The sequence below is a fragment of the Lactuca sativa genome, chromosome 1 (genome assembly GCF_002870075.4).
Source record: "Lactuca sativa cultivar Salinas chromosome 1, Lsat_Salinas_v11, whole genome shotgun sequence".
Taxonomy (NCBI): domain Eukaryota; kingdom Viridiplantae; phylum Streptophyta; class Magnoliopsida; order Asterales; family Asteraceae; genus Lactuca; species Lactuca sativa.
In genome coordinates this window covers 30,237,712-30,262,138 of record NC_056623.2, presented here as the reverse complement: position 1 = coordinate 30,262,138, position 24,427 = coordinate 30,237,712, and positions in this window count along the sequence as shown.

The window sequence follows — 24,427 nt, the reverse complement described above, 5'->3', positions numbered from 1 at the left end:
GCCCTCATACTCCATTATGTGTGTGTTTGACCTTTTGAGCTTATTTTGGTGAAGAAAAGCTTGGAAGAAGAGAAGAGGAGTTGAAGAAGAAGAACTTGAGTATATTGATCTCAAGGATTTGGGACAATTTCATCTCTTGGCACTCAAAGGAGCTATAAAGTTTCCAACTTTCCTCTTAGAAGCTTAGATCTAGGATTATGGAGGTTTGGAACTTTTTAGGTCCAAAGGATGGATCTTTATCATGCAACTTCGTTTTTGAGCTTAGGTTTGCCACCCTTGGAGCGCAAAGCATTTCTTTAGCATTAAAGTTTCAACCTTTAAGGCCTTTATGTAACCATGCATGAGAGCTAGCCATTAGGTACAAATTCTTTGTTACTTCAATTCAGAACGACGGGGCAGGTATAATTCTGAATTTATGTACTAGCTAAGTGTCCCTAGAAGCATGTTGTTGCATGTTGACCCAAGCCTCTTAGATTTTATGTTTGAAGCCTTAATGAAACTTTCATTCCAATCGTTTCTTCCCAATCAGGCTATAAATTCACATAAGTCATCGAGCTACCTTACTCTTCTCACCTTGAGTTAAGAGTTGACTACTTTGTCATCTATTTATAGCAGAGGTACACTTTCTTCTTTGGAACCAATCTACAACTTATCCATCAAATTTCATGTTCATAAACGTAACCCTTGAGACTCTTAGCAATTACCACTGAGGTTTATTGTTACACAACATCTATGTTCATGATCTTAAAAATCATTGTCACCATGATTTTAAGTGAAACCAAAAATCCGAAACCTATTTCTAAATTGACGGTGAACAATCAAACGTTCTAGATTTTTTCACCAAGGAATTGACGCATAGAACCTTTTTGGTTTGTACAACTACAAGTATAAAATCTCCTTTTTCTTTTTGAATGATCTTAATGAAATGTTCTAGACCTAAGACATTTCTTCCAAACAAGATCCATTATTTTTTGAGATTTTCATCATATCTAGCCACTTAATTGATATCCAAAGCTTACTTGTTATTATGGCTACACTTGTCAAACAAGTACTTCTTTCAGATCTTAGGACTTATGTTCAGTTTAAGAATTTGATTGAAGATGAAACCACCTTTCAAGCCTATAAAAGAAGCCTTTCACAATTTCTTAATAGACTAGCGATTGTAATTCAACAGGATACAACACTAGCACTTCTGAGTCTCTCTTGACTCAGATGGAAGAGATCGTTGCTCGGATACATCTGATTTTCATGTCAATTTTATTTTGACATCATAGAATCCCTAAAAATAATTTGCTTTAGTTATTTATCTTTGGCACACTCTTGCACAAAAATCATTGTGATTTTTCCACATTTGGTTCTAATTTCGAATGTTTACTTTCAATTTGAGAATAGGTCTTTGATACGAAGCTTGTGGATTAGCTGATAATTCTGAAAGTGTCAATATCGAAATGACGGTTTCTTGGAGATAAGATTTTAAAACAGGTGCATCTTTTGAATTTCTTGACATCACGCGTGTCTGTTACAACGGCTCTAACACATACAATTATCACGATTTTCAAGGCTGATTTACCGGGATAAGGGCATGTGGAACAGTGGGTTTCTCTCACCACTTATCACTAGCGTATAAAAGGTTTTTCGACGGTTTGTTTTCTCTCACCACTCACAAGGCAAGAACCCCTTTCTCTCTCTCTCTCTCTCTACTGTTTATAATCTTATTCCAAGAAACAATGGCCAGATCATCTGAAACTGCTTCATTCGCTGATGAATCTGCATCAGTCATAATGCTCAATGTCAAGCCGAACCAAAATCTCATTCTTGATCTCGACTCATCCCGCTACATCGAAGCCCTCAGGCCTATGATTGAATGCTTAAGGTTCTTGCCACTGGCTCAAGCTTTAACCATGGAGGAATATGTTCCTTTGGTCCATCTTTCTAAGTCCTTTTCTACTGTTAACTACAATCAAACTAATGGAGTTATTCAATTAAAGGTAGTTTCTCATAAGACCTCGATCTCCAAATCCCGTTTTTGCAGACTTTAGGGTTTACTTCATCTGAATGACTTGCGGATCTAGAATTGATTCCTACTACTGCCCTTATCGATATGTTTTACTAGATGGGATATAATGGAGATATATCCATATTGTCAAAGTTCAGGAAGCCCTTTCTTCCTCTAATATGGAATGTGCTATTCACTCTTCTGTTCAATAATTTTTCTAAAAGAGTTGTAAGGTCTGATAGCGCAAGTAAGTTGTTCTGTACTATTATCTATGGCCTCTACCAAGGAGTAAATCTCGATTTTAGTTTTATCTTATGGAATCAGTTGATCCAAAGCACGGTCTCCACCACCCGCCACACTTGAGATCTCATGTGCTCGCTTTTGGTCTATAATGGTCCATCGTGCCCTAGGACACTTCCAGGTTCCACATGTGGAAGATTCAGAAATTGATGCTATTCTGATTTTGCAAACATCAACTTTTATCATGTCTGATCCAAGCAAGTTCAGCTTTGTTGGTTCTATTCTAGAAGCAATGTTGGTTAAAGTTCCCTCAGACAATGCGATTGTGAACGCATATTGCAAGCAGCCTACATCTGGTGTTCACCCTATGACAGAGGAATTGAGAAAGGCAATTGAGGAAATAACAAACCGAAAAGGGGAGGGATGCGAAAAGTAAAAGTTGCTCCTCCTAAAGTAGTGAAAGCTCCGAAGAAGGTCATGAAGCAGGCAAGAAAACTGAGATCTCTATCTCCGGCTGCTCAGGAGAATTCAGTGTCAAGGACTGTTTCAAAATTAGAGAGGATACTATTGTTTGACATGAAGAAGATGACACAGCTGCCACTACGGAACCCACTCATACTGAACCAATTTTGAAGGTATCATCTCATCTACCTACCTTTGGTCCTTTTTACAGATGACTTTTTTGCCACAAATTTTTTAGAAATCGGTACATTTAATCCCTATAACTTTGTAGTTTACAGAAAAGTTTTGTGTGAGACTTTTTTTTTATAGAAAGTCTCTATGGTTAAGATTTTCGTATGTTGGAAGGCTTGACCCTATATAAGAAATAAAGTATAAAAATTTTCCTCGTAATTTATTAAAAAAGTCATTGTGCATTTTTTTACAGAAACGGTCCACATGTTTAAAAAAATATACAATTGTAGTTTATAAAATTTGTCCCCGTAACTTACCGGTTATAATTATATAAAAACTACAACAAATTTAATGAACAATTTGTTTGGATCAAAAGTTAAATTAAAAGTAATATCACTCTTGAAATATTTTTAATCGTTCTACTTCAAAAAAATATTAGTGTTGTTAAGCTTAAAGATTTTTTTATAATTAAAGAGTTTTTAGAATGTCATTAAATATAATATTTAGAAGAATAAACATAAAATGTTGACAAGTAATCACAACCGCGGTCTAACAAGTTCTTTCATGTTATATGATACTTAAATAATTATTCGTTTTAATATATTAGACCATCTTTAATTGTTAATTTATACTGGAACTAAATATTATTGTCTCGTCATCATTCCATTAACTTAAATCTCTAAAAAAATGATTTTTCTAATAATTAACAACTTATGATAGCTTTTTCTTTAAATTTAATTAATATATCCTTGTTTTTTTAAACTATTTTATATAATCACATCCATTTAATTAGTCATTTTAAAACACATATCATATTTTAATACAAATTATTCTAATAAATATTATTGTTACACATTTATATTTCATAAATAAAATGTCATTAAATATTTGATAGAATTAATTAACTACTATAAAATAAACAATTTAAAAACTAAAATATAATTAAAAGGTAAAATAAAATATTATTAGAAGATGGGGGGGGGGGGGTTAAATGTTAAAAAGATTAAACTATATTGACCACTTAATATTGTAACATCTCAAAAATACAAAGAAAAATTTTCATTTTTATTAATTCAAAACCACTCATTCATTATTCCAAAAGATTATTAGAGTAAAAAGTATTCTCAAAACATGAGAGTAAAACCATAAACAATCCGTGCGGAATAATCTCCAGGGGATGCAGTGCGATCAAGCCGGACCCTTCCTTTTGAAACTAGAAATACCTGAAAACATTTTAAACATAAACCATAAGCACAAAGCTTAGTGAGTTCTCCAAAATTTCACATGTCATACAAATCAGTGGGCCCCACCCTGGTGCATGTTACAACCCGATCATACCATAAGGGACCTCCCCTATGGGGCTTCGCCCTAAGGTAAATTTCAACCCAATAAACAAATATGGGCCCCGTCTTGAGGTATATTTCAACCCGAACATGCAGTAGTGGGCCTTTCCCTAGGGTTTATTTCAACTTGAGCATGCAACACTTATAATCACATAACATCAATCGTGCCATGCAAGAGTCACAAACACAGCTAGCATATACAGTTCCTAGTGGGCCGATATTGGTGCCTTTGACCCATGGGTACAGTAAGGAGACTCACTGTCACACCCCAAAACCACGAACGGCGGAAACGTTCAGGGGTAGAGGACGTCATGTACAGTATCACAACAGTGTAATATAATAAACAAGCAACAACATCATCCATTGCATTACAAGTAGAATTTTAATACATGTGTGTTCTTTCATTGTAGTAAGACACCAAAAATATACAATCAAAATAGAAGACTAGTCTTGTCTGCTCCGTCTTCTCAAAACCTGGCCATCGTACCTGTCTACTGCTGACCTGAGAATACAAGTTATTTTGAAAGCGAGTATCAGCTTTAAAGCTGGTGAATTCATAAGAAATTAAGTGTCGTTGTCTTGCTTATGAAAATCTGCTATGAAGGCCATGTAAACCTTTAAATGAAAATGTTGAGGTAAGTATGAAATCCCTAGAAAAACCCTTATTTTCTATAAGTATGAAGTGTAGTCTTCTACCAAGACCCGAATGTTTTGTAAGTATGAAGTGTAGTCTTCTACCAAGACCCGAATGTTTTGTAAGTATGAAGTGTAGTCTTCTACCAAGACCCGAATGTTTTGTAAGTAAAATGATAGTTTTCCTTTGGTTGTTTAGTACTAATGTACTTAGTCTAACTCATCGTTTATGTGAAGGTATCACAAAATAAAGTAAACAGGAAAAATCACTTATGTACGTGTTATCCCGAGGTACTGAGGTTAACACGATGAATGTAAATGTTATCCCGAGGTACTAGGGCTAACATAATACATATAACCTAATGAACATCCGAAGATTGTCCACTTGTCCTCTGTAGCAGCAGTAGGGCGGAGGAATGGTTAGTCCCTGTAAAGTTACTCCTAGTATAAGTATTAACCATAGGCATCCGTAGATGTTCATCACCCACTGTTGCTAACAGATGAGTTCCGGAATGGTTAGTCCCGTACGTGTATCCCGAAGTACTAGGGATAGAGGCCCATCTAGGTATCCCGAGGTACTAGGGATAGGGTCCTGTCTAGATATCCCGAGGTACTAGGGATATGCAGGAAGATTTACATAGAAGGTACTAATAAATCATCCTCGCAAATCGAGATACAAGTATTCATGTTAATGTACACAGTTAAGTGTATCTATGTAAAGGCACTCATGAAATGCGTTCATGTAAGCGTGTTCATGTATCATGTAAGTATATGTAAACGTACTCATGTATCATGTAATCAGTTGTAAAGGTACTCATGTATCAGATAATGTACTGGTAAAGACTCATGAATGAACTGACTCTTGTGTGATTCCTTGTAATAGGAATTATGTTTGAAATCTCCAAATTATCACTATGATAATTTAATGGAAGGTAATTGGTTGTTCAAGTATGTTTATACACTCTTACTACTCAAGAGTGTGAAAAACTAAATGAAAGTTGTAAACTATAACATCAATACATATATAAGAATATAAGTGTACATGCATTAGTTCAAGAGTGTAAAATGGTTTTGTAAGACATCTTATGGATTTTGAACAATAATTAAAAATGACTTGACGTCAATTTAATATACATTTAAAAGGTAAGACATTTGATAACAATGTGTTTTTAAGATTTAAAACCATTTCTTGCATCACATTTTGTAGTATGTGAAATCTGTTAAATGACAACCACAGTTATAAAATACATATCAATCATTTAATAACATGTTTGTTTCTACTTGTATTCCATCCCCTTTAAAGCATTTAAAATCATTTAAAACATTGATTAGGGGTATGAACTCACCTATAGTTGGTGATTGGGATGAACTGAACGGTATAGGATGGCTAGGTGTCAAGCGAGGACTTGTACACACACTACGACCCTAATGAACATATAATCACACATATATGCACTCAATTAGTCTCAAATCACTAATTGATAATGTTAAGACATCCTAGACATAATAAACACTTTACATAAGTGTTTTAAGCCTTAAGGATTGCATCTAAGCTATTGTGGGACAAGGCACTTGTGTTTAGGGTTCCAAAGGACCCTATATGTGAGTTTACTCCCCATATACCATCACACATGGAGTTTACGGTTGTAAACTCTTGAGTTTACGGCCGTAAACTCCCAACCATGGGTGTTTTGTGTGTTTTGAAGTCCCAAATGATTCCTAGAATTATTCTAACTTGGTGGTTAAATTCTTGGAAGGGTTTAAGGTCTAGAAACACTCCAATTAGGAGTTTACGGCCCTAAGGCCATTCCCCTTAGAGTTTACGGCCGTAAACTCTAAGTATGGTGAGTTTTTGATGCTTTCAAGTCTCTTGCACTTGTGGTATAGGTTCTAGACTTTTATTCCAAGCATATGAAGGCATTAGGCACACTTTGGTGCCCCTTTAAGGAGTTTACGGCCCAAGAACCATGTCTTGGCCGTAAACTCACTTTGGTAAGTGACTTTGATGTGGTTCAAGCCCTTGATTAAATGGGAACAAGTCTAGGTAATTGTCTAAGGCTTTAGGAGCCTTAAAAGTACCATTTTGAGTTTGAATTTGGAGTTTACGGCCTATGATATTCTTGGGCCGTAAACTCCCAAACTTGGGTGATTTATGGTTGTTTTCTTGTCCCTAACACACATACATATGAGTCTAAGACAGTTGTATAACACAAGGGTCGGTTTTGGCTTCGTTTCGGGAGTTTACCGCTCAAGAACACCTTGGGGAGTAAACTCCTAGATCTAATGATTTAGCCATCTAAATCATGTTATAAGCACATAATAAGCATTCTAACACTACTAGAAAGAGTTACTCATGTTTTGGTATAAAAACCCGAAGATCCGTGAGAGAGAAAATTGCTTTTCTCTAGTTGGAAATGTGAATAATGAATGAATTTGGTTCAGAAATCTATTTATAGTCCTGAAATATTTTTGGCAGAAAATACTTTTATTCCTGAAACGATCTCTAATATAATAGAGTGTTGGAATAATAGTGTTGCACAAAACCCTAGTGCACCCACTCTCCTGATATTTCTTGAAGTGTAAACCCTGAATTACTCAAACTTATGTGAAAAAGTCTGAAAATTAACAGTGACTACTATAACTTCTATTGAAGTGATATAGGTTGTACAAAATGGAAATTTCGGGTTGTCACATCATCCCCCCGTTAGAAGGAATTTCGTCCCGAAATTAGAATTTAAGCAATTAAGAAATTACAAATAACTAAGCAAAAAGGTGAGGGTATTTCAGTTTCATCTGATCCTCACGTTCCCAAGTGAATTTCGGTCCACGCTTTGCGTTCCAGCGCACCTTCACTATCGGGATACGGCTCTGCTTTGTTTGCTTGACCTCTCGGTCCATGATTTCTACTGGTTCCTCCACGAAGTTGAGGCTCTCATTGATCTCGATCTCGTCGAGTGGAATAACAAGAGTCTCGTCGGATAGACACTTTTTCAAGTTTGACACGTGGAAGCTAGGATTTACGTTACTGAGTTCTTGCGGTAGATTGAGTTTGTAAACCACAGGGCCGATTCTTGCGAGAATCTCGAAAGGCCCTATGTATCTTGGATTGAGCTTCCCACACTTTCCAAAGCATATTAAGCCCTTCCAGGGTGAGACCTTCAGTAGGACTCGGTCGCCCACCTGGAACTCCAATGGTTTCCTACGCTTGTCGGCGTAGCTTTTCTGTCGGTCTCTAGAGGCTTTTAATCGTTCACGAATTTGAACGATCTTCTCTGTCGTTTCCCGAATGATCTCCGGACCTGTGATAGTGCTTTCGGGAACTCGTCCCTTAGCTAATTGGGTATCACCCACTTCATCCCAACACAGAGGGGATCTGCACTTTCGGCCATAGAGGGCCTCGAATGGAGCTGCCTTTATGCTCGTATGATAACTGTTGTTGTAGGAAAATTCAACAAGGGGTAAATGGATATCCCAAGCTTTTCCAAAGTCAATCACACAGGCACGCAACATATCTTCTAAGGTTTGGATAGTTCTCTCACTTTGCCCGTCGGTCTGTGGATGGTAGGCTGTACTCATATCCAACCTAGTTCCTAGGGAACTTTGTAATGACTGCCAGAACCTCGAAGTGAATCTACTATCTCGGTCCGAGATGATAGACAAAGGAACACCGTGCAACCTTACAATCTCCCTAATGTAAGTTCTGGTAAGTTTCTCCATTTTGTCTGTTTCTTTGATCGGTAGGAAGTGTGCAGACTTGGTCAGTCTATCGACGATGACCCATATGGAATCAAGTCCACCCGTCGTCTTGGGCAACTTGGTTATGAAGTCCATAGTGATCCGCTCCCACTTCCATTCTGGTATCTCTGGTTGTTGTAGAAGACCAAAGGGTTTCTGGTATTCGACCTTGACCTTTGCACAAGTAAGGCATTTACTCACGAAGGTAGCAATATCTGCTTTCATGTTAGGCCACCACTATAACTTTTTAAGATCCAGATACATCTTATCTGAACCCGGGTGGACGGAATAATGAGTGTTGTGAGCTTTGGTCATGACCAAGTCTCTGAAGCCACCGTGTTTCGGTGTCCAGATCCGATCCTTGAGGTATAAGGCTCCGCCACCCTTGACTTCCAAGTTCTTATCCATCCCTCTAAGGGATTCACCAACCACGTTTTCAGGTTTCAAAGCGTCGAGTTGAGCCTCCTTTATTTGTGTGGACAAGTGTGAATGGATAGTTAGAGTCAAAGATTTGACTCTACGACCAGTATATTCTTTCCGACTTAGGGCGTCGGCTACTACATTGGCTTTACCCGGGTGATAACGAATTTCGCACTCGTAATCACTAAGTAGCTCGACCCACCGTCGTTGTCTCATGTTGAGCTCTTTCTGGTCGAAAATGTGTTGTAGACTCTTATGGTATGTAAATATCGTGCTTTTTGTACCATACAGGTAATGTCGTCAGATCTTCAGAGCACACACAACTGGTCCTAGCTCAAGATCGTGGGTTGTGTAGTTAACCTCATGTGTCTTCAGCTGTCTCGAGGCATAGGCGATGACTTTACCTCGCTACATCAGAACACATTCGAGTCCTTGATTGGATGCATCGCAATAGATAATGAAGTCTTCTATCCCTTCGGGAAGGGATAGTATCGGGGCGGTGCACAAGGCTCGTTTGAGCGTTTGGAACGCTCTTTCCTGTTTTTCTTCCCAGTCAAAGGCCACGCCTTTCTGGGTCAGGGTTGTAAGAGGTTTCGCTATGCTGGAGAAGTTCTGAATGAACCTGCGATAGTAGCCAACTAGACCTAGAAATTGATGAATTTCAGTAGGTGTCTTTGGTGCTGACCAGTTCTCGATGACTTTAATTTTGGAAGGGTCCACGTGTATACCTTCTTTGCTAACTACATGGCCCAAGAATTCGACTCGCCGAATCCAAAATTCGCACTTTGAGAACTTCGCGTAAAGCTTCTCCGATCGCAATGTTTCTAAGATTTTACGGAGATGCTGGCTGTGCTCCTCCTTACTTCGAGAGTAAATGAGTATGTCATCAATGAAGCGATGACGAACTGATCCAAGTAAGGACGACACACCCTATTCATCAGATCCATGAATACTGCGGGCGCGTTAGTTAATCCGAATGGCATTACTACAAACTCGTAGTGCCCATAACGAGTTCGGAAGGCTGTCTTGGGTACATCCTCCTCTAATACTCGTAGTTGGTGATATTCGGATCGTAGATCTATCTTCGAGAAGTAGTTGGCTCCTTGAAGTTGATCAAACAAATCATTAATGCGGGGCAAGGGATAACGATTTTTAATGGTAAGTTTGTTGAGTTCTCTATAGTCGATGCACATGCGAAACGATCCATCTTTCTTCTTGACGAACAAGACCGGTTCTCCCCATGGTGAGAAGCTTGGTCGAATGAATCCCTTCTTGAGAAGTTCGTTAAGTTGACTGGAAAGTTCCTGCATTTCAGCCGGTGCCAGACGATAAGGAGATTTGGCTACGGGGGTAGCCCCTGGCACTAAGTCGATTCTGAACTCGACTTGGCGTTGTGGTGGTAAACCGGGAAGTTCTTCTGGGAATATGTCGGGAAAGTCGCGTACTTCTGGGATTTTCTGGATGTCTTTCAGTTCTTGACTGGTATCGACGACGTGTGCGAGAAATGCATGGTACTCCTTTCGCAAGCACTTCTGAGCTTGAATGCATAAAATGATGCGAAGGCTCGTACTAGGTTTGTCGCCGTAGATAACTAAAGTTTCGTTGTTAGGAAGGTTAAGACGAACTGCTTTTTCGAAGCACATAATGTCGGCACGAAGAAGACTCAACCAATCCATACCGATGATAACGTCGAAACATTTAATTGGGACTGGCATGAGATCTATCTTGAAAGTATGGCCATCTAAAGTTAAGGTACAACCTACGTATATGCAGTTTGTACTATCTGTTTTCCCGTTAGCCATTTCTACCGTGAATGAACTATCTAATGCACATGGTTTTTGTTTAAGCAGGTGTGCAAATTTGTGACTTACAAAACTTTTCTCGGCTCCACTATCGAAAAGTATGAAAGCATATGAGTTATCGAGGAGGAACGTACCAGTAAATATCGTAGGATCAGCTACTGCTTCCTCGTGGCCTAGGGCCATAACTCTTCCTACCCCTCCAGCCATTCCTGCTTTAGGGCAGTTCCTCTTGTAGTGGCCCACTTCGCCACAACCGTAGCAAGTTTGGCCCATACCAGCGTTAGGAGCCTGGGCGGCTTGAGCTGTTGGAGCCTTGTAGAAACGGGCTGTATGCCCCTTCTTGTTGCAGTTAGTGCACTTCATCTCCTTGCAAGGTCCGTGGTGGTGGAAGTTGCACTTGGTGCACTTCGGGAGAGTTCCAGCATATGTTCTTGCTGGTAAGAGGTTCGCAGGGGCAACAGGAGTCACTGTGGCAGCATTGATCGCCACAAGTTGTTGCTTATTGGAGGATCCTTGCAGAGCCCCTATTTTCCTCTTATTCCACCCCTTCTTGTTGTAGTCGGGGTTGGAATTTTGTGGTACAGGTGTAGGGATTGTTGCGTTCTGAGGTTTCCGGTGATCGATGAGAGATTGTGCCAGTTCCTTGGCGCTATCGAAGGTAATAGGCCTGGAAGCGATCACACTTGACTGGATCTGGGGCGACAGTCCCCAGATATATTTCTCGATATTTTTGCTCTGGAGAGCAACCATATCAGGGCATAAGTTTGCCAAATCACAGAACCTATTTGTGTAGGTAGTGATGTCAGATCCAACCATTTGTAGACCCTATAATTCTTGCTCGAGTTTTTGTATTTCACCTCGAGGACAGTATTCTTTCATCAGCATGTCTTTCAACTTTTCCCAGCCGATGGAATACGCCACCACCAAAGTTAGATAGTTAACATGGCTGTTCCACCATGTTAGTGCTCTGTCAGAGAAGGTACAAGCTGCAAACTTGACCTTGTTGCCCTCCTGGCAAGCACAGATTTCAAAGACAGATTCCATCTTTTCAATCCATTGTCTCAACACCATAACACCCCCAGTTCCATTGAAGCTGCGGGGTTTGGCGTTAGTGAAGTCCTTGTAGGTGCATTCCCGAGGGTGTCCATGGCTTTCGCCGTGGTTCGAGGGTGGTGCACCTGTTCCTGATCCACTAGGGGCAGGAGCGTTGATTGCTGACACAGCAGCTGCAACTGCTGCTGTGAAAGCTGCCTGGAACATGTTGGCATCGAAAGGATTGGGTGGTTGAAGAGGTTCAGGTGGTGGTGGAGGTGGTGGTATTGGTGCTTCGTTGTTTGGGTTTCGCCTTGGATTCCTGCGTGGCGGCATCTTTAACTATACATTTAAAAGATGACGAAATGGATAAGAATAAATGATTAATGAATGTGTCTCGTGGACTAAATCCCCATAGCCCAACAACAGAAGGAATAGCTAAAATAGACGAACTGACTAAGGTAATTATAGTAAGATCAAATACCCCTACGGTATTTCTTTATGGTTGTGTTGGTAAGTTTTTAGACTTGTTGCCATATCACAACCATTCTTGGGCATATTCTAATCACTCCTCGGACCAGCATAGTTGATCAGGCTATGCCATTCCCAAGACTGACCATATATCCCCATGCTTACTTGTGATATTCAACAATCGTAATACTTTTGTTCTTGTCATTGTGACACTGTTTTTAGTATGAATGCAGGCACGTATACTTTGTTAAATATTTTATTATTTAAAAGTATAACTCTTAGACAAAGTGTTTTAATCCCGATGTATTTATAGTTAGTATATCTTTTATGGGTTGATATAATATATTCACTATAAATAAAGCTCTGATACCAATCTGTCACACCCCAAAACCACGAACGGCGGAAACGTTCAGGGGTAGAGGACGTCATGTACAGTATCACAACAGTGTAATATAATAAACAAGCAACAACATCATCCATTGCATTACAAGTAGAATTTTAATACATGTGTGTTCTTTCATTGTAGTAAGACACCAAAAATATACAATCAAAATAGAAGACAAGTCTTGTCTGCTCCGTCTTCTCAAAACCTGGCCATCGTACCTGTCTACTGTTGACCTGAGAATACAAGTTATTTTGAAAGCGAGTATCAGCTTTAAAGCTGGTGAATTCATAAGAAATTAAGTGTCATTGTCTTGCTTATGAAAATCTGCTATGAAGGCCATGTAAACCTTTAAATGAAAATGTTGAGGTAAGTATGAAATCCCTAGAAAAACCCTTATTTTCTATAAGTATGAAATGTAGTCTTCTACCAAGACCCGAATGTTCTGTAAGTATGAAGTGTAGTCTTCTACCAAGACCCGAATGTTTTATAAGTATGAAGTGTAGTCTTCTACCAAGACCCGAATGTTTTGTAAGTATGAAGTGTAGTCTTCTACCAAGACCCGAATGTTTTGTAAGTAAAATGATAGTTTTCCTTTGGTTGTTTAGTACTAATGTACTTAGTCTAACTCATCGTTTATGTGAAGGTATCACAAAATAAAGTAAACAGGAAAAATCACTTATGTACGTGTTATCCCGAGGTACTGAGGTTAACACGATGAATGTAAATGTTATCCCGAGGTACTAGGGCTAACATAATACATATAACCTAATGAACATCCGAAGATTGTCCACTTGTCCTCTGTAGCAGCAGCAGGGCGGAGGAATGGTTAGTCCCTGTAAAGGTACTCCTAGTATAAGTATTAACCGTAGGCATCCGTAGATGTTCGTCACCCACTATTGCTAACAGATGAGTTCCGGAATGGTTAGTCCCGTACGTATATCCCGAGGTACTAGGGATAGAGGCCCATCTAGGTATCCCGAGGTACTAGGGATAGGGTCCTGTCTAGATATCCCGAGGTACTAGGGATATGCAGGAAGATTTACATAGAAGGTACTAATAAATCATCCTCGCAATTCGAGATACAAGTATTCATGTTAATGTACACAGTTAAGTGTATCTACGTAAAGGCACTCATGAAATGTGTTCATGTAAGCGTGTTCATGTATCATGTAAGTATATGTAAACGTACTCATGTATCATGTAATCAGTTTTAAAGGTACTCATGTATCAGGTAATGTACTGGTAAAGACTCATGAATGAACTGACTCTTGTGTGATTCCTTGTAATAGGAATTATGTTTGAAATCTCCAAATTATCCCTATGATAATTTACTGGAAGGTAATTGGTTGTTCAAGTATGTTTATACACTCTTACTACTCAAGAGTGTGAAAAACTAAATGAAAGTTGTAAACTATAACATCAATACATATATAAGAATATAAGTGTACATGCATTAGTTCAAGAGTGTAAAATGGTTTTGTAAGACATCTTATGGATTTTGAACAATAATTAACAATGACTTGACGTCAATTTAATATACATTTCAAAGGTAAAACATTTGATAACAATGTGTTTTTAAGATTTAAAACCATTTCTTGCATCACATTTTGTAGTATGTGAAATCTGTTAAATGACAACCACAGTTATAAAATACATATCAATGATTTAATAACATGTTTGTTTCTACTTGTATTCCCCCCCCCCCCCCCCTTTAAAGCATTTAAAATCATTTAAAACATTGATTAGGGGTATGAACTCACCTGTAGTTGGTGATTGGGATGAATTGAACGGTATAGGTGTTGGGTTTTGAGCAATCTAACACTTCCTAAGTGTGCATGCAACCCTAATAAACCTTGGATCTATGTTTGTCTAAATACATGCAAAATAATAATTTTCCAAGGTTCATAACCTATCTAACATGGCATGGGGAACATTTCAACATAAAAGAGTTAGAAGAGATTACATACCTTTTTTATGAGTTTGGTTCTTGAGGAGTTTGAGGGCCAAGCACCAATAGTGTGAATGCCTCAAATGGAATCACAAAACACCACAAACTCTTGGAAAACTTTGAGAGAGTATACACACTTGTATTTTCGGCCACACACAAGCACACACATACTAGTTCACTAGTTGCACTAGTGGCTATTTCATGCAACATAAGCATGCTTATATAGTGTACATGATTAGGGTGAAACCCTAATAACCCATGACCTTTCCTTTTCCAAGGATCCATGGGTTAAAAGCTCCATGGATCATCCATGGACTTCCATACAAGCCTAGCCCATTAACAAATGAGTGTTAGCCCACACTATATAAAACCAATAGCCCACAATCTAATTAGTCTTCCTTTTAATCTCTAAATTAATTCATAATAAATTTAAGACTAAGACTAATTAAATAACATGACTTCATTTTAATATATTATAACTTATAATATATTAATAAGATATGTGTATAACTCTCATAAAATTATCCATAAATAGTTCGGGTGTGATGCAACCCAAATGGACCATGCCGAGTCGGGTCAAGTATATACCAAATAAGTTATGGACTTAGACACCTTATCCAACAGACTCCCACTTGGATAAGTCTAATAACTATATTTGCGTATGTTACTTCAGGAACCAACCAGCAATCGTAGCTCTCGAAAACTCCGTTGAACTATGAAGCGCCATTTTTAGATAAGTGATCATAAAATCCTCTGTTCTCATGATATCAGCCGGACAAATACATGGAACAACGTCGTACTTATTGTCCAGCAGTTTGTTTCCCGATTTTCGATTTGTTTGACAAAGAACTTTATCGAACACATCAATTTAGTTCTGACCGGCCGGTACATAGGTCACAACAAAATCATCGAGGGGCCCAGAAATCGCTTCTATTTCTAGAAGGAACAGATAAACTTTGACTCATACGCTTGTTCTACTACTTGTTGAATTGTACACAAAGGCACGTTTTATAACATCAAGTTACTGATGCGTTTACGTGCAATCAATGCACAACCAACTCATATCTCTAGGTTTGAAGATTTATTTGATATTACCGTCTCACGATCACTCGAGATAAATTCCATGAAGTGATACAAGTGAGTGTGGGTTTATTCCAATACTCATAACTTATGAGCACTCATGAATGTTATAGCAACCATTGCTATGACTAAACCCATTTAGCCATCTACAAACTCGATTCATGACAGTCTTGATTCATACCTACTTCCAACATATGAACGACTGTGGAGTGTTTAAATAACTTAGTCATTTGGAAAGAATAACCTAGCTATTTAGGAAGTCAAAACATGCAAAGTGAAACACAATAATAATCGAATCCAATATGGTCTCAGAACCCTTTTGAATATAAATAGAACCACCTTTTATTTATCACCATATTGATTACACATTATTCATTGTATAATGTTTCAAACAATCAACTTAAGACTTGAATAAAAACAATAGTCGTCCCATGCTCCTAGCATGTACACTTTGTTTTTCTAAACAATAGTTATGCCATACTCCAAGTATGCACACTATGTTTGTCTATGATCTTTACATTGTGATGTAGATCAATTGAACATGATTCCATTGATACTCATTTCACAATCCTTATTGTAAATGTGAGAATCCCCGATTCCTATCATTTACCAAAAAATCTGTTAGATTTTAAACTTTTATGCAATGTTCCTCTTGTAATGATTATGCACAAAGTCACCAGTCATTACAGAGTATTCCAAAGAAGGTCAACTTCTATGGAACGGAAGTCTCATATTCAAAGTACATTGCTTTGAACATCCTTCTTGCATTAAGGTTTTCTAATCTTACATAGATTGAATAACTTCCGAACAAGATTTACTTCTTTTCAGAACATGTCAATACGGTCCTTTCCGACAACTTACATCATACTTCCAACTGTCCTTGAGCAACCAATCTTTGGCGAACCTCAGATTTGTCCTCGACAATTGCTTAATCACTTTAGTCATATCCAGTTCTAGACTTTTCCCTTCTCAATGCCTTAAGCATTTGGAAAATTTAGAAAAGATGAATATTATAGCACATGCAATCGATCCTATATCCGAAGCATATGGGACACGATTCATGATGTCTCACATAAAGACATGATACTAGACCAGTCTTTTGCTACAATATTTTTTTTTTATTTGCCATGTTTTCAAAATTTAACTATGAACAGGGATGCCGTAGTCATAATTGAATTTTGAGAACGCAATATATATAGAATTTCCTTAAGTCGAACCATTCAGATATAAAATTCATATATATGTCATTGACTAAAGATGATTAAAATCTCAATCTAAGCTTATAGAATTGAAATGAAGTATAATTTCCTCTCCCTTAATTATAGCAAAACAACTTTTCAACCCCTGCAACTTCACGAATTGAAACTTTGTTTTCTATAATTAACATTGCTAATTTGTAATACTAAACGTAATAATCATGCTCCCACTAACATGATGATTATCAGCATAACACTTATGCTCCCACTAGCTCTGACATATTTCCAGAAATCTGCTGGACTTCTGAAATTTAGATTCATACACCCTTTCTTAGATAGCTAAACAATTTTCAGAACTTTGAAAAGGGATGCCGTAATCATAGTCTCAATTGCTTAGGCATTTGCCATTTCTCACAAGTCCATGTTAGTGTGTCGGTTAACCACACGCGCTCCACTAACGACTTTTGAAAATGCAAATAACACAATTGATATCTACGTAAATTCTACTTAGTGAAAGCGTTTCCTCACCATCATTTTCATGAATCGGAGAGAAACCTTATGACACTTAGATTTTATAGTGTATGAGTTGCTATCCATGTGAATTTGTCAAAACCATAATCACAAGATAAGATTAGTGACAAATTCAGCCTTACATGGATTAAACTTGTTCAATTTTAGTTTCTTGTCACCTTGGTAGCACAAGGCCCACCAATGCTTCCATGTTGAACTCTGATAACTCACATGCAAATTCAACTTATTTGAAGTAGGTACAGAAATAAGAATTATGTCAACACGATAGGTTGCAAACCTTAAGTCGTGTGCTAGTGATAAATTACAAGTTTTACTCTTGATTAAATCTTGAAACTCTTTCAGGATCTTTAAGGCTCCCACTGTCCCCTTGACATATAAGTTTCCCCAGTCAAGAACCATTCCTTGACAAAACAAATATTCAAGGGATAGTGTGGATTCTTATCAAGACCAACACTTCACACAATTGGTCTTAGTTGGTCTTTGTCTCATCCAAGACATCACAACTTACCAATCTCAAATGTACAAGAGTAGAAAACATTTTACTCTTACATTTGATAGGTGTTTTAAATCTTCCTTTATGTCACTCAAAGTTACAATCTTGGAGTATGACTCTAAGAATTGTTTTGGAACGAAGTATGACTCATCTTCTTGATTTTAACCAATCCAACAATTCAGGACCTCTCTTCTTAGCCATAACAATGCACTAAGACGTCCTTAGAGTATGAATTTGTGATATTGTTTCATAATCATTAAGATGATCATGAAATACGATACTAAAGTACTCTCCCATCCTTTCAGATTTGAGAAACTTTTATCTTTCTGCCTAATTTGATTCTTCTCATTTGTTCTGTCATACATTGTAACCTTTCCAATGTTACAAAATTATACTTAACCTTATAAGTATAATCATATTTACTAATCTTCAGTAAATCATGACAAATCAATCTTTGTGGTGGACCTTGACCAGCGCACACCCAGTGTACCTAATTCCTTAGTCCTTTAATTGACTCACATATACATGTGATCAAAGAATTAGTCTTAATTTTCAAAGATGAAAAATTCTCATTCATCATACAATACAACTTGTATGATTCCAAGTTTCTGTCCAATTGAAACTTGGGTGATGAAAAACTTTCTTCATTTGGTAAATTCAGACACTACCACAAATGAAAGAATCAAATCCACTTTCCAATATTGCTATAAGCAACAATTTTCCACAGATGCCATTGTAAGGATATTTTTAAAATAAATAAAATTAAAACCCTTTTTTTCTTTTATTTTAAAACTTTGCGGAAAAACTTATCCTTACAATCCACATGAAAACCTTGTTGTTATCTATTCATAAGCAATATATTATAACTCTTAAGCAACAGCTCAAAATTCTGATTGCCGAACCATGCGATCGAAACCCACCTTTGCAATCAGAATCATCATATACTTACTTTAAGCTTCCTATCTTTTCTTTGATTCTTAAAAACATTAACATGTGACCCATTCACATTATGTAATAAGAATCTCCAAATAGGAACTTAATAGAGTTAGACAATGGACTTTACCCGAAGTAGAGTCAAACCTCTTGACTTGATCAACCTTATGACCTTTTAGGTGAATAGGGCAGCTTCACAACCAATGCCCCTTCCTTTGGCAACAAAACACATGGACCCTTTGTGATGAGATTAAAACTTAATCTAGAAGATCGAATAGATCTCAAACAGGTAAATAAAGATCAAACAGTAAGAACATAAAAGTAATGAACAACTTAAGTATGAATCAAACGAGTCGAATGATTATAAAATAACCCTCAGAAGAGCTCGATCAAGAACATCAACTGTAGAGGGTTGGAGGTTTACAAGAACGATAAAAGAAACTGTAATGCTATCGTAATCGTCTAAAATCGTTAACCTAATATGCATGCAAGCATATACTATATATAATAAACAAGTAAGCTCACGGTATGGACAGGCCCAAAACCGGAGTACAAAATTAAATGGACTAACAGCCGAGCCCATTGACGCAATCTTCAAAATGAATCTTCAACCCAACAATCTCCCCCTTTGCGTCAATTGGAGCGAGATCTTCACTTGTTACTTGGGCCAGCAGCTGAAGCAGGTACCTTCTTTTTCACAGTATTAAACAGACGCGCGATTAGAGCAAGTATTGTCTGTCTAAACCTGATGTACCACTGGATCATGTCGTTGAAGTACTTGACATCATCCGCTGCATTCTCTTTACACCTTCGGATGATCGATAACACATGCTCTAGACAAGCAGTGGTGTAAAGATGTTTGTCAGCTAAAGCTAAGAGACACTTCTGTCCTTCTGATCTAGTGAACATAACCGAATTGCGTCTCGGGTCGATCTTGCCCATTTGCATTTGATTGAGATCACTGGCCGATCCCACAGGAGCTATCTTCGGTTTCTTCTTGAAGACTGTGGCAACCTCCTGATCCATTAGGGCAACCTCCATGATGTAACAGACTAACATCCTTTTGAGATGGTCTATAATAGGACCATATTCGGCTTCGTCAGTCAAAAGGATATTATGCAATACAATCCAATCATGAGGATTTAAATTCGGTAAGTCTGCCAAAGATATAAGGTGTTCAGTTCTTGCAGACCCTCGAATCACCTTGAACCGAACGTTGATGAATCTTCCTTCGGTATAAGGCTTCAAGACCCGAACGTTCACTATCTTCTGGGCGCTCCATGTTAGATATTGAGGACGAGCAGCCTTCAGATAGAATTCGATCAACTCCTTATCCACCTCAGGGTTCGGATGAGGGACTTCAAAAATATTTGAGAAGGCGTGGAAGATAAACGCCTTTCGAGTCAACGGCATGTCGAACTGCGAATCGACAGAATTATAGCAGTCGAATGAGATAACCGGCTCGAGCCATAAGATGCTAGGAGTATCTATGGCCTCCTTTATCATTCGATCCCGAGTCCAGGCAGGGAAGAGAGTCTTCCTGCTCTCGAGGAGATCATGGGCTTCCTTCTGCTTGCGTTCGGCTTCTTCAGCCTCTCGCGCCACACGATTGATATCATCATCCACATTGCGACTGTTTTGCGTTTCAACAAGTCCGCAATGGTTTCATCATCTTCATCTTCATCTTCTTCCTCAGCTAAGTTCTTCCCTTTATTCTTCACACCCGAACCCGAAGCTTGACCAGTCGGAGGTGGTTCGGTTGTGTGAGTAGCTTTGGAGGAAGGAGGTGTCAATCACCAAGCACTGTTGAGGACGAATGGGAAGGATGTGTGAGGTAGCATGGACGGATGATGATTCTGCCATTGTTGAAGGTTGAGAGAAGAAGATGAACAGTAAATCGTTTGGGAGTTTTTGCTCTCTAGAAAATCCGGAAGCAGTAAAAAGGTAAATGAGAGTATAGACTGCCTTTTATAGTGGGTGAAAGGAGAGAGAAAAATCGTTGCAAATCTTCTATGCGATGATCACGTAGGAGAGAGAGTGTCAGATTCCTAGGATCACGCCACCCAACAAGCGCTGTTTCAGAACAAAACCGTTTTAAATCCTCACGCGCCTTTAAGTGCCAGAGAGAAAACCCTTGAAATTCGCACACGCGTCCATAATGTCAGTAAAAGAGTGGGCGTTTCAAATTCACACGCGCCCCTTTTTTACCGTCGTTTGAAATTCAATCCTTTTAACTCCCGCCTGAGTCAGCAACCTTTCGTCTTATCTTTTAAATGACATCTTTTGAATTAAATACCCACGTGGATGATTTTTGACCACAGCTTCGTAATTAACCACCAAAGCAATAATACAGCCTGTAATAATTAGTAACGGAATTTTGGAAAATCAAAGATTTTCGTGCTAAGAGTGTAAAAAAAAAGAAATAAAGCAACTCTTTTTAGGAATAAATGTGATGTCAATAATGACACGAAACAAGTGATCCCGGGCACGAATCTCTTCCTTCAAGATCAAGAGAGACCTTAAAGTGTTTATGTGGATTCCCGTTGAATGACGATCAAACATTTATTAATAAATGTTGAAAGGCTTCTTTTAATTAGGCTAAGTAAGGGTGGCTTTCGCTTTGATTCAGCAATTCTAATCTTGAAATAAGAAAGAAAGTGAACAAAGTACTTGTGAGACCGGTGTAGTCTGTTGAACAAGTAGGTAGGAATTAATTTTAAGTAGCTTGAAAAATATGAAATCTCAAAAAAAATTTAAAACTGGATCCCAAGGGAAGAAACGTTATGGTGTTTAAAATTTTCATAGGAATCACACAAAATAAAACTGGAGATTTCAGTAGGATACATCCGTCAATTCGTTGGTGAAAACTTGAGCAAATTAATTGTTCACCATCAATTCTTTAGGTGTTGAATTTTGGGTTTCACTCAGCTCGTAGTGGCACGAAACTAAGATCATAAACACAGATGTTGTGTAACCATAAACCTCAGTGGTAATTTCTGAGAGTCTCAAGGGTTACGTTGATGAAACGAATGTAATGGAGAAATGTAATGGAGATGGTGTAAGAAATTAAAGTACCTCTGCTGCGAAAATAAGGACCAAGCAGAAAAACTCTTAACTCATGTGAGAAGAGAGTGAGGTAGCTCACGATTAGAATAAATGTAGTAGCCTTATTGGGAAGACAAGGTTTGTTTATACCAGGTCATGAAGGCTATTATTCAAAATCTTATGAGGCTTGGGACACATACAGCAGCATGCTTCTAGGGACACTTAAGTAATCCAACAATTATATTCCCATAAACGAACGAACATAAACAAGTAAGAAAATATTTTTGGGAGTTTTTGAAATAGAGAAAAAAATAAAATAAAAGAATAAAATAAAAAAAATAAAAAACATAAGCAAGAAAAAAAATAGACTTAGAAAGAGTAAAAAAAACTTTTGAAAAATTTGGTAACCGAACCCGAACGTTCGGTTGGTTTCGGTTGAGAAAAAGTTGAAAAACCGAACCCGAGCGTTCAGTTGGTTTCGGTTCAAGAAAATTTTGAAAAACCGAACCCGAGCGTTCGGTTGGTTTCGGTTCAAGAAAATTTTGAAAACCCGAACCCGAGCGTTCGGTTGGTTTCGGTTCAAGAAAATTTTGAAAAACCGAACCCGAACCTTCGGTAGGTTTCGGTTTTGGAAAATTTTGAGAAACCGAACCCGAACCTTCGGTAGGTTTCGGTTTTAGAAAATTTTGAGAAACCGAACCCGAACCTTCGGTAGGTTTCGGTTTTGGAAAATTTTAGAAAACCAAGGAATTTAGACATGTAATTAGAAAATACTTTTAACAATAAGATAAACAACTTTGTACAAGAAATATACGACCAAGAAAACTACCTTTGTGGTGATGAGCAAGTCAGATGATTTAACCGAACCTGAACGTTCGGTCAAATTTGCTTCTTACGTTTGAGGTTGAGAGGTAGTTTGAGGTACTGACTCTGATTCCATCATACCTAGCCCTTGCAATATTCTGTTGAATGACGCTTCAGGAAGAGCTTTGGTAAAGACGTCAGCCAGTTGATCAGTGGTTCTTACGAAGTGAACTTCGACGTTTCCATCTTCCACGTGATCTTTGATGAAGTGATACCTCAGTGCTATGTGTTTGGTTTTAGAGTGTTGCACTGGGTTATGACAGATCCTAATTGCACTTTCTGAGTCACAATATAGTGGGATCTTCTTCATATTGAGTCCATAGTCTCGAAGTTGACTTTGGATCCAAATCACTTGAGAGGTGCAAGATGCAGCGGCTATGTATTCCGCTTCAGCAGTAGACAACGACACGCACGTTTGTTTCTTGGATTGCCAGCTAACCAACTTCTCGTCAAGGAATTGACAGCCGCCAGTGGTGCTTTTTCTGTCGAGTCCACATCCTCCAAGGTCTGCATCTGAATAGGCTTGAATGAAAAAGCCTGAGTTGGAAGGATACCATAGACCTAAGGAGGCAGTTCGCTTCAGATAGCGTAGAATGTTCTTCACTGCAAGCATGTGAGGTTCGTGTGGGTTTGCCTGAAATCGAGCACAATAACACACATAAAACATGATGTCAGGCCTGCTAGCAGTAAGATACATTAGTGAGCCTATTATTTGACGATAGAGCGTGATATCAACAGCCGGTTTGTCTAGGGATGGAGTTAGCTTGGTGCCGAATGCCATTGGGACTTTGACTTTGGAGTCTCCCATCATACCAAACTTTGCTAGGAGAGTCTTTGTGTAAGCTTCCTGATTGATAAATATGCCTTCGGGTCCCTGTCTAATATTTAATCCAAGGAAAAAGTTAATAGGACCCATTGAGCTCATTTCAAATTTAGACTCCATCAGCTTTCTGAATTCAGCTGTTAGGCTGGGATTCGTTGAGCCAAAGATGATGTCATCGACATAAATTTGAACTATCATAAGGTGGTTACCTTCCTTTTTGCGAAAGAAGGTTGGGTTAACCGAACCTTCTTTGAATTTAGACATCTTTAAGAATTTAGTTAGCGTTTCATACCAGGCTCTCGGAGCTTGTTTGAGTCCATACACAGCTTTATCCAGAATGTAGCAATGATTTGGATATTTTTCATTCACAAACCCAGGAGGTTGCTCCACATACACGGTTTCTTCGAGTTCTCCATTAAGAAATGCACACTTGACGTCCATTTGGAAAACTTCAAAGTTTTTGTGGGCAGCGTAAGCAAGAAATATTCTTACAGATTCCAGCCTAGCCACAGGAGTGAAAGTCTCTTCATAATCAATGCCTTCCTCCTGACAATATCCCTTTACCACCAGACGAGCCTTGTTCCTTATAACATTCTCTTCCTTGTCCATTTTATTCCTAAAGACCCATTTAAGACCAACAACCGAGGCATCTGAAGGAGTTGGAATGAGGCGCCAGACTTTGTTCCTTTCAAATTCGTTCAGTTCGTCTTGCGTTGCTTGAACCCAATCGGAGTGATCGAGAGTAGTGTTAACTGTCTTCGGTTCAACTTTTGATACGAATGAGTTAAACATACAAAACTCAACCTCTGAAAATAAGGATGTCT